This window comes from Brassica rapa, chromosome A05 (assembly GCF_000309985.2).
Source record: "Brassica rapa cultivar Chiifu-401-42 chromosome A05, CAAS_Brap_v3.01, whole genome shotgun sequence".
Classification (NCBI taxonomy): Eukaryota; Viridiplantae; Streptophyta; class Magnoliopsida; order Brassicales; family Brassicaceae; genus Brassica; species Brassica rapa.
The window spans coordinates 13,430,489-13,443,387 of record NC_024799.2 but is presented as its reverse complement, the minus strand read 5'-3'; positions in this window follow the sequence as shown (position 1 = coordinate 13,443,387).

Here is a 12,899-nt window from a genome sequence, read left to right as displayed (position 1 = left end):
CGATATCTTTTTGATAAAGAACGAACCTTCCGCGGTTTCTAATCCGCGAAGTTTGATCGATGAGTTAGAATAGCGGAAAACATGGACTGAGCTTGCTACGGTCTTCGGGAGATAGCATTTGAAGGTTTGACGAGAATGCATGGATTGATGTTTGTCGATGTTCGGAAGAGTTCAATCGCTACACAGCGACCGGACTTCAGATCGAGCCCGGTCGCTACGTAGCGACCGAGCGGGACGAGCGCTCGATCTCGGCGCTAGTTAATGAGGTCGAGATCATCCAAGAGCATAACATCGTTGAGTTCCTCTCGTTCGGGTAATAACCTTCTTCGAACACCGGGAAATTCTACTTCTGCGGGTATCATGCATTCCGTGCCGTATACCAGGGCGAAGGGAGTTTCTTCCGTTGCTCGCCTTGGGGTGGTACGGTGAGACCAGAGGACTCCCTCGAGTTCGTCGGCCCATCTGCCTTTTTTGGCCTCTAAGCGTTTCTTCAGTCCGTCGAGAATGGTCTTGTTGATTGTTTCAGCCTGGCCGTTGCACTGCAGATATCTGGGAGTTGACTTGTTGAGTCGTATCTTCCATTTTTGGCAGAATGCCTCGAATCGGGTGGAGATGAACTGAGACCCGTTATCGGTTACGATTTCGTAAGCAACTCCATGCCTACAGATGATGTTTTTCCATACGAAATTCTCGACTTGGACGTCTTTTATACTTGCGTATGAGTCTGCCTCTACCCATTTTGAGAAAAAATCGGTAATGACTAGAAGGAAACGCTTTTGCTTTGAAATATGCAGAGGTCCGACAATATCCATGGCCTAGCGCATAAAGGGTTAAGGCGATGTGATGGAGGAAAGAACTTCGGCCGGTTGTCGGATGGTTGGTGCATGCCTTTGGCATTTTTCGCATTTTCGTGCGAATTTCTCGCAATCTCCGATCATTGTTGGCCAATAGTATCCATGGCGTTTGATTTTCACGGCTAGTGATCTTCCGCCGGAATGGTTGCCGCAGGAGCCGGAATGTATTTCCTCCATTACTTTTTTCGCCTTTTCTCCTTCCAGGCACGTCATGAGTGGTCCGGAGAATCTCCATTTGTAGATTTCACCGTCCACTGTTACGTAGCGTGCGGCCTGTGTTCGGACCTTGCGAGCTGCCCATTTTTCGGCGGGCAGTTGCCCGTCGACAATGTAGTCTCGAATTGTCTGAAGCCATGGGGTATCACAGCCGTAATCAGATTGCTCCGACGGTGGTGGTATCGTAATTTCTTCTTCCTCGTCGTCTTGACCCTCTATGAGATTGACGACGATTGGTGGTCCGATACTCGGATGTTCGATGAATTCAACCGGAATTACCCTTTTGAGTCCTGGATCAGAACTTGATGCTAGGGCCGCGAGGGCATCTGCCTGGACATTCTCGGAACGGGGGATCCGGGTAAGGGCAAAACAGTCGAAGTCTTGAGCTAGACCTTGGACCAGTTTGAGGTACGCGTCCATCCGTTCGTATCTGGCTTCATACTCTCCGCTGAATTGACTGGCCACTAACTGGGAGTCGCAGTAACCGTGGACATTACGTATTTTTAAGCCGTGAGCCAAACGTAGCCCTGCGATTAATGCTTCGTATTCGGCCTCGTTGTTTGAGGCATGGAATCCCAGCCTGAACGATTGTTCCAAGATCTCGCTCGTTGGAGATGTGAGACGGATTCCGATACCTGATCCTTGCTTGGATGAGGATCCGTCGACGTGGAGGAGCCAGGTGGAATTTGGTTCCTCATTGGTTATTGTTCCCGTTGGAATTTCGACCAAGAAGTCTGCGAGCACTTGTGATTTTGCGCTCGTCCTTGGTCGGTATTCGATGTCATACTCGCTCAACTCGACCGCCCACTTAGCCAGTCGGCCTGATTGACTTGGGCTATGCAAAATTGTCCGTAAGGGAAAAGTCGTGAGGATGACGATTGTGTGGGATTGGAAATATGGTCTTAGTTTTCGGGCCGATGTTACGACCGCGCATGCCAATTTTTTCATCAATGGATACCTAGATTCGGCATCCAGCAAGGTTTTGCTTATGTAAAAAATAGGTTTCTTCTCCCCGCGTTCTTCCCTGATCAGGACTCCGCTTACGGCCGTTGCCGACACAGCGATGTACAAGAATAAAGGCTCCCCTTCCACGGGTTTTGCGAGGACTGGAGTAGTAGCTAAATAACGCTTCAACTGTTGGAAGGCGTTTTCGCACTCTTCCGACCATTCGAATTTTTTATTTCCTCACAGGACGTCGTAGAAGGGCAGGCACTTATCTGTTGATCGTGAAATAAATCGGTTAAACGCTGCGATTCTGCCGGTCAGTCTTTGGACTTCCCGCTTATTCTTTGGTGAAGCCATCTCGATTAGAGCGTTGATCTGTTTTGGATTTGCTTCGATGCCGCGGTATGTGACCAAGTAGCCGAGGAATTCCCCTGATGCCACGGCGAATCTACATTTTGTCGGGTTGAGCTTCATGTTATGGGAATTTAGTTGTGCAAAGCATTCTTCGAGATGTGACACGTGATCTCTTGCTTTGAGGGATTTGACGAGCATGTTGTCGATATAAACCTCCATCGTTTTTCCGAGTTGTTTGGAGAACATTCGGTTCACGAGTCGTTGGTAAGTTGCACCAGCGTTTTTGAGGCCGAAGGGCATTACCTTATAGCAATAAGTTTCGTGATCGGTAATGAACGCAGTCTTTTCACGATCGTCGGGATTCATCCTAATTTGATTATAACCTTAGAAGGCATCCATGAAGGATAAGAGTTCGTTGCCCGCTGTTGCTTCTACCAATCGATCGATATGTGGTAAAGGGAAGCTATCCTTTGGACATGCCTTGTTTAGGTCGGTAAAATCCACGCAAACTCGCCACTTCCCATTCTTCTTTTTGACTACTACGGGGTTGGCGAGCCAGTCCGGGTATCTTACTTCTGTTATCGACCCAACTTTAAGCAATTTTTCGACCTCATCGTTTACTGCGGCAGCACGTTTGGGTCCTAGCTTCCGTCTTTTCTGTTTGACGGGTTTGAACGTTGGGTCGATATTCAGCTCGTGACATGTTATGTTAATGTCGATTCCCGGCATATCTTCCGTAGCCCATGCGAAAGTATTAAGGTTCTTTTTAAGACAGGTTATGAGTTCTGTCTTTAAAGGCTCGTCGAGATTGGCTCCAATCTCGACGCAGCGTTCTGGGAAGGCTTCGTCGAGACAGATCGTTACCACGGGTTCGCATGTTGGCTCGCGTTTTTCATCTAGAGCTGCGATACTGCGAGACTGCCAGAAGAATTCCGCTGAATCCTGACTTCGCGTATCTTTGCTGGAGGTCTTTTTCTCCGCTTTTCTAGTAGTGATTTCGAGGATCGGTCTCTTTCGTTTCAGTTCCGCGGCGAAACAAACCTGTGAAACTCTCGGATTTCCCCAAATTACCTCGACTCCGTTAGGGGTCGGGAACTTGAGGCAAAGATGGTAGGTTGATGGGATTGCGCGCATGGTGTTCAGCCATGGCGTTCCCATGATAACGTTGTAAGATCCGGGACGGTCAACGACTAGAAACTCTGTGACGTTCGTCACGGTTCCGGCTTTGACAGCGAGATTAATCGATCCATAGGCCATGGTCGTTTCCCCCGAAAGCCCCAGCAGTGGGCTTGGGCATTTCGTGACTTCGGATTGATTGATCCCCATCTTTTCGAGAGTGTCTTTGAAGATGATATCGGCCGAACTTCCGGTATCGATTGGCACTCTAGCGACGTTGATATCTCGAATCGTCAACTCGATAACAAGGAGGTCGTTTCGAGGTTTGGCTCGATCGATCGTTGCTCCCCCCTTGAATGAGATGACGTTCGCGCATGTAGAATCTTGCATACCGTTCCTGATCGTTGAGTGGCTTTTGCGGGTAAGATTGATCCGTATGTCCCCCTCCTTCTAGCGCCAAACTGTGGGAACCGAAATTCGCACTGTCGATTTCCGTTTAAATAAGGAAACTAGGAAAACCCTAATTTCCCAGAGGACCCGGATATCTGCTAATTACCACACGTCAAGCAATCAGAATACGAGAATAACAACGATAAAGAATAAGAAATCAAAAAAAGAGAGCAAAGAAGATCTTATTCCGAATTTGCGTATGAGCGTTTACAACAAGGTTTAAGCCTGGGCTCGAGAGCTGTCGGCGAGATTCCTAGTTCTAGTAACCCTAAGACGGCTAAACCTAATTGAGTCGCAGCTCGAAATAACAAAAACGGAAAATTGCCTAAATTGCCTAAATTGCTCTAAGTGCTAAGTTTGCTCTGAAAAAAGTTCTCCTCCATGCTCCTCGCCTAGGACCCCTTTATATACTAGCTCCAAGGTCGGTTTACGCTTTTACTCTTCTGCCTTTAAGCCGTCATAGCATAAAAATGGAGATATTCCATTTTTCCCGATCTTCACAATTATCTTCAAAACTTCCGTATTTATCCGCGGAAACTTGACATTTATCCTTCCTTGTGGGCCAAGCGTAATCCGTGCTGCGGTTTACGGGCTTTTAGTTGAGAAGTCGTAGGATGGGCCTCGAGTCGTGTTTTAGGTCCTTTTGGGCCGTCTTCCGACTCGACACGTTTACTACGATGTCTTTTTGATAAAGAACGAACCTTCCGCGGTTTCTAATCCGCGAAGTTTGATCGATGAGTTAGAATAGCGGAAAACATGGACTGAGCTTGCTACGGTCTTCGGGAGATAGCATTCGAAGGTTTGACGAGAATGCATGGATTGATGTTTGTCGATGTTCGGAAGAGTTCAATCGCTACACAGCGATCGGACTTCAGCTCGAGCCCGGTCCCTACGTAGCGACCGAGCGGGACGAGCGCTCGGTCGCTACGTAGCGACCGAGCGCGACGGACGTTCGGTTGCTGCGTAACGACCTGTTTCAAGCTTTCGTCGGAGATCTCGATTCTTTCTTCCGCAAAGCTTTTTCGTAAGGAAGAATCAATTTCGAAAAGTACTCTTCGGAGAAATTCTTATTTTCTTCCTCGGACGTTTTAAATGTTAAATTTATCGTAACCGTTTTTGACCCCAACAGTCCAAATACTTGTCTGAGTAAGAGTCCATGTGTCATGTGATCGATACTCCCAAGATGTAGCCTACACATATATACTTGCAGAAATGAGGTCAGTAGAGGGGTATGTCAGGCGCTATTAGTGGAGTTGTGGTATGGTTGCTAAGCAAGTAGGTAGTACATTAAATCACTTCTAAGGTCAGTAGTGATTCACTACCACTTACATCATTGCACAAATTTGGTGATATTTCTAGAAATTGTTTGAGTTCCCATCGTTTTCAAACCCTTTCCCGAGACTATTTTGAGTTTTTCTTTAGGACAAGCAAAATGATAAGTTTGGCGGAGTTGATATAATATGGATTTGAACACTTTTTATGCGATAGTATATGTCTTATTTAAAATCTTTATGTTATATTTGGAGTCTATTCTACTGTGTTTAGAGGTTTAGGGACGTTGTGGAACATTGTGGAGTTTATGGAGCTAAATGGATGCTAATTGGAGCCAAACCTGTAGCTAAGAAAATGAAGAGGAGACATAGTTGATATCTAGAGGAAGTGTCGGTCGATACACATCCTTGGTGTCGATCGACACCCGATGCGAGAAGCCTTACGGGCCAAATCAAGATTTGAGCCCAGAAGTCTACACAATTTACAATAATATCCCTAACGAGTTTTGACCTAGATTATATAAGTTGTGCCATTGTTTGGGCAAGAATAAACACAGAAAAATATTAATAGTTTTCTTAGAAGCATAAGGTTTTGGAGAGAAGATCCAAGAACTCCTTCATAGTATTGTATTGGAACTCCTGTTTTTCTATCTCTATCTAATTATGCAATTCATTCAGTTTATTTTTATGTCTTGTTTGATTATCACTACAAGAAAACAGCGGTATTCTGACGGACATTCCGACAGAAAATGAAATCCTCGGAATATCCCGAGGAATTTCCGAGGATATTCCGAGGAAATACAATATTTGGTTTCCTCGGAATTTCCTCGGAATATACCGACGGAATTCTGAGGAAATATCATTCCGTCGGAATATTCTTATGGAATACCGAGGAAAATGGTATTCCTCGGAAAAAACCGATGAATTCCGAGGAAATATTATAGACGTTAGAGAGCCGTTGGGGGATTTTAAAAATTCCGAGGAAATTCCGACGAACTAGCCGTTGGCATCGGAATTCCGTCGGAATTTCCTCGGTCTGTCGGCAGGATTTCAACTATAAATACAAGCACCCCTCTTCCTCTTCATTCACTCCATATCTTCATCCTCCCTTTCACTCTCTTTACACACGAATTTGATTCATAAAAAACATGTCTTCTTCAAATTATTTTCGTTCTTGGATCGATCGACCTCATTTGGATCCGAACACGAGATTGCTTACGGAAGAATACCAACGAGGTATAACCGAATTCATGGGGTTAGTTCACCGACAACCGGAAGCAAAAACAGGTATGTTAAGATGTCCTTGCTCTAATTGTAAAAATAAAAAGGTTATTAAAGAGTGGATGTTTGGACTCATCTATATTTGAGTGGGTTTAGACGAAGTTACAAAATTTGGTATCATCATGGGAAAACTGATTATGAACATGGTAGTACTAGCGAACCTCAGCCAGCGGTTAGATTAGAAGAACCAATTAGAACGGATGTAGATTATGGTATAGGTACTGAGCAGATGGTAAATGATCATTTTAGAGGGAAAAATTTACCCAATGCAGAAGCTAGGAGATTTTATGATATGTTGGATGCTAGAAAGCAACTATTGTACGAAGGTTGCAGAGATGGTCATTCAGCTTTATCATCTGCTACAAGATTGATGGGCATTAAAACGGATTATAATTTGGCTGAAGACTGTGTGGATGCGATTGCTGATTATGTAAAAGGTATTCTACCCGAAGATAATGTAGCTCCTGGTTCATACTACGAGGTTCAGAAACTCGTAGCTGGTCCTGGTTTATCGTATCAGGTAATAAATGTATGCAGAGACAACTGCATGATTTATTGGAGAGCGGATGAACAGCGGGTTTCATGCAAATTTTCTGGGAAGCCTCGTTATAAAGATACGAGTGGAAGAGTTCCAATGCCATATAAAAGGATGTGGTATTTGCCTTTGACGGAAATGTTGCAGAGGTTGTATCTGTCTGAACGCACAGCGCAACCAATGAGATGGCATACGGAGCACTCAACAGATGGTGAGATCAGACATCCTTCAGATGCAAAAGCATGGAAGCATTTCCAATCAAAGTATCCCGACTTTGCGTATGAGAGAAGAAATGTCTACCTTGGATTATGTACTGATGGTTTCAGCCCGTTTGGCAAGAGTGGAAGACAGTATTATCTATGGCCAGTCATTCTTACACCATACAACCTACCCCCAAACTTGTGCTTGCGACGAGAGTTTTTGTTTCTCTCGATTCTCGTTCCCGGACCAGAGCATCCTAAGAGATCACTTGATGTGTTTCTTCAGCCACTAATATATGAGTTGCAACAACTATGGGCTCAAGGTGCTGAAACATACGATGTTTCGTATAAAGAAAACTTTCAACTGCGGGCAGTACTAATGTAGACAATAAGTGATTTTCCAGCATATGGTATGTTATCTGGATGGACAACGCATGGAAGGCTATCATGTCCATATTGTCAAGATAACACTGATGCTTTCCAACTAAAACACAGAAGGAAAACGTGTTGGTTTGACTGTCACAGGAGATTCCTACCACCAGATCATCCATATCGTAGAAATAGGAATTTGTTTACGAAGAACAAGAGGGTGTTTGACAGTCCACCTCCGGAAATTTGTGGGAAAGATTTGAAGACACAACTTAGAGATTTTGGTGCAGAAAGGACGCCAGACGTCGGTGGACATGAGCGTTTTCCGATAGATGGTGTTGGAGACCTACATAACTGGCCCAAAAAAAAATATTTTCTGGGATCTGCCATACTGGGAGGATCATCTACTAAGGCATCATTTAGATGTCATGCATATTGAGAAGAACTTTTTTGACAATCTCATGAACAGATCCTTAATGTTCAAGGTAAAACAAAGGATAATTTGAAATCAAGACTGTATTTAGTCGATATATGTGCTCGTTCAGAACTTCATGTTGATGAGAATGGTAGGTCTCCTTTTCCCATATACCGATTTGATGCAGCGAGAAAGGATGCGTTCTTTGATTGGATTTCAAACGATGTGGAATTTCCAGACGGTTACGCATCTAATTTGCGTAACTGTATCGACAGAAAGGAAGGAAACTTTACTGGCTTGAAAAGCCACGATTGCCATGTAATGATGCAGCGCCTCCTTCCGTTTGCCTTCAAGGAACTATTACCACGAAATGTTCATGAAGCAATTGTAGGGATAAGTGGTTTCTTCTGCGATTTATGCACGAGATCAGTGACTCTTGAAGGTATTGAAAATTTGAAGACTAACATAGCAGTGATTCAGTGCAACCTTGAGAAGATATTTCCTCCCTCATTTTTTGATGTTATGGAGCATCTTGTTATTCACCTGGTAAAAGAATTGGAACTTGGTGGTCCTGTGCAGTATAGATGGATGTATCTGAATGAGCGGTATATGTTCCATTTGAAGAAGATGGTAAAAATTTAAGTAAGGTGGAAGGTTCTATAGTCGCACAGATGATCAATGAAGAAACTTCAAACTTTGCCGAGTACTACTTTCCAGCAGAAGTTTAGACCAAAAACAGAAGACCTGCACGGCACGATGATAGAGGCGAACGGGCAACATATCATGTTACGGTTCCAGATATTTTCACAGACGTTGGATGACTTAGCGGAAAACCAAAGGACCGTCGAGTTACTGAGCAGGAGCGCAGTCATTTGCAAACATATTTGCTCACCAACTGCGAAAATGTTCTTCAATATGAGAGGTAAATAAATTAGCTTACAAATTTTAATTTTAACAAGTTGAAATTTAAATCTTAATTAATTACATTATTGTCATCATATGTACAAGATTTTCATGGCAGAAAAGCGTTTCGAATATTGATACGCCACAGAGGACGAACTAGAAGAAATGAAGCAGAGAGAATTTGCTGGATGGATGTTTACTTATGTGAGTGCTTTAAACAAATTAAAATATCATTTATCACATATTTATACTAATTCACATTTATTGATAGGTGTCTGCTGGTTTGGCCAGAGGTGAAACATTTGACCATTGGATACGCGAGATGGTCTTTGGACCAAACTTTGTTGTGAAGTCATATCCGAGATTTTGTACTCGAGGATATGCATTCACAACTCAGAAGAGGAGACGTTCGAGTACGACTTATGATGCTGGCATTTGTTCTGCATCAGGAGATGATGTATACTACGGACACATACATGAGATTTTGGAAATCAAGTATTTGAGCATGGTTGGATTGCGCTGTACTGTTTTCTATTGTGATTGGCACGACAACACTCCAGATCGAGGTGTGAGAACAGATGCATTTGGTGTTACATCAGTAAATTCGAGGCGGAAGCTGCAATATTATGATCCTTTCATTCTTGCTTCTCAGGCCGATCAGGTAATTAAATGTTAATTATTCAGAAAGATTCATCATCATGTGTATTAATTTATAATTTTACTAATAATTTTTTAAATGTTACAGGTTTGTTATATCAAGTACCCCCGGGTAAGGAACAGAGATGATCCATGGGTTACTGTTACAAGACTCAACCCGAGAGGCCGAGTTCGGGGAAGTTCTGAGCTGGAAGACCCACTACAACCAAGCACATCCGGCAACTTAAGTGCAGCAGAAGATTTAGGTGGAGTTGGCCTTGTAGTCGATTTAACCGACTTCGGAGAGGAAGCTGCCGTTCACGTAGAGGATGAACCAGTGATTGTAGAGTTTCACCAAGATCCAGATTCAGATTCATCTGGTGATGATGACTCGGAAACAGACTAGCGTCGACTTTTTTTTTTTAAATATAAATACCGAGGAAATTCCGAGGGAAGATAGGTTTTCCTCAGAATTTCCTCGGAATAGACCTTGTCGATTTAGGGATTTGATTATAGAGTCCTTTTCCTCGGAATATTCCGACGGAATTCCGAGGAATGTAGGGGTTTCCTCGGAAAATCCATTATTTTCCTCGGAATTCCCTCGGTATATTCCGAGGAAATTCCGAGGAGCTAGGGGTTTTAAACCGAAAACAACGTTTTGCGGATTGAATAACACGTATATAACCTTCATTAAGTGTCTTAACCAGATTATGAAGTCAAACTTTGGTGTTTTACCCAATAACAAACACTTTTACGATTGCATGAACGAAAACCACACAACGTAAGAGAAACACTTATACACTTTAATAAACGGTAAAGGAATACTTACAATTATTTTTGTAATTTTGTTATTTCATGGTTTATGATCATCTATACAAAGAATTCCCAATGGTATGCATTATAATTGTATATGAAATGAAATACGGCGAAAAAATCGATGTTTGAAACCCCAAACCCTGGTTCCTCAGAATTTCCTCGGTAATTACCGAGGGTATTCCGAGGAAACCTGATTCCTCAGAATATTTTCATTTAACCGGGTAAACCAAGCTGCCAAATATTTCGCGAAAATTGAAATAATGATTTCCGAGGAAATTCCGACGGATACATTAAATAATTCCGACGGATAGTTTCCGTCGGACGCGTCATTTTATTAGGTCGAACCAGATCTTCTTCCCCATTTCTCTCTGCCGCAATCTCTCTTCTCCCTGCGCGATTTCGTCTTCTCTCTTCTCCCTTGCGATTTCCGGCGGTCTCTCTCTTCTCCCTCGCGATTTCCACCCTAATCCTCATGTATGAACCCTATCCCACTCTCTTAGGTTAGATTTGTATGGTTTTTAAGTAGATTTGATGATTTTGGAATGAGATTTATAGATTTTTGTTAGGGTGAATGGTAGGATTGTGTAAAATCGAGTTTGATTATGTATTTCACTTGATTTGGATTTTTTTTTAGTTTTATTAATTTTGTGGTTATAAAAATCTAATTTGTAATTATATATATATAATATGAAAACGTTTTTTGTATATAAAATCTATTTTTTGCATTATAAAATCATTTCTATATTTATTAAACATTTTTGTGTATAAAATCTATTTTTTTGCATTTTTAAAATCATTTTTTTCTGGTTATAAAACGTTTTATGTATTTTATATATAAAATATAAATTTCTATATTTATTAAACATTTTTAATATTATTAAAACTATTTTTATGTTTATTAAACATTTTAAATATTATTAAAACTATTTTTGTAATTATTAAACTATTTTTGGGATTTATTAAAACTATTTTTTTGATTATTAAACTTTTTTTATTTATTAAAACTTTTTTTTGTAATTATTAAACTATTTATATTTTTTGTGATTAAAAACTATTTTTTAAACTATTTTTTATTTAAACTGTTTTTTTTATTAAAATTATTAGAACTAATTTTTAAATATGTTTTTTTTTAATTTACAGGTCTAATGATGATCAGACCCGGCCTCGACAGCGTCGTAGCCGGGGTGGTATGGGGAGCCAGTCTCGGGGTTCGTCCAGCCATATTCAAGATTCTGTTTCGCCCCACAGCTCCTACCATACATCTCCCTCTCCATTACCCGCTCCTGCTGCTCCCGCTCCCGCTGCTGCACCCGCTCCTGCTCCTCCGGGTCCTCCGGGAGTGATGAGTGTTGCGGAGTTGGTTCGACAGCCTGGTCGTGACCATCTTCTCTATCTCACTCCGTATCCACATGGACGGGGTCAAACATGGTAATTAAACTTTTATTTTTTTCCTTAAAATTTGATTCATTATTAATAATTTGTTCTTTTTATTAGGTTCAACCGATCCGGGAACGGGATCAACCGTATGATGTACTCGGCCCTCGACAAGGGACATCCGACTTTCACTGACTTCCCTACCGAGAAGCAGCATCTGTGGTTTCGTCAGTTTGCGGTAAGTATTCTAATTTTTTACTTATATTTTTATTTATTAAAACTATTTTTTGTAATTATTAAACTATTTTTTATATTTATTAAACATTTTAAATATTATTAAAACTATTTTTTGTAATTTTTAAACTATTTTTGGGATTTATTATTACTATTTTTTTAATTATTAAACTATTTTTTATTTATTAAAACTTTTTTTGTAATTATTAAACTATTTATATTTTTGTGATTAAAAACTATTTTTAACTATTTTTTAAACTAATTTTTATTTAAATTGTTTTTTTTCAACAAGAATTCAACTGGAATTCTGATGATACGCTCTCTATCTATCACCACTTCGTCCATAAAGTTATGGACAACTATGGGAAGCAAATGTACGAGTGGAAGAAGAAGTGGAAAATAAACAAGGTAGTTTTTAATTTATTAAACAATTTTTTAATTTATTAAACTATTTTTTTATTTATTTAACTATTTTTTTTTTTAATTAAAAGGTCCCAAAGTCGATGAAGGAGTTGTGTGCGCATTGGGATAAAGAAGGAGTTGTGTGCGCATTGGGATAAGGAAGAGACGAAAGAAACTTCTTCCACCAACTCCAACAACCGCAGAAGCGACCGTAATGGGAAGGGCATCTACAAGCATAACTTGGATGCTCAATCTATTGCCACTCTGGGAGATCGCATGGTAAGTTCAACCGTTTTTTTTCAATTATTTAAGTTTCATAATTTTATTTTTTGTGCATTTCTTCAAATTTCTAATGTTTGTTTAATTTATGTTTTTTTCAATGCGGAAGAAAATGAGGGCGAGCCGGTTGATGATCTCGCCCTAATGAAAATGGCGTATAACAACAAGAAGACCGGTCAGATTGATGATGGTCTTGTGAGGGACGTGGTAAGCCTGGTCCAAACTCAGGTGTATGACGAAGTGTCTCAG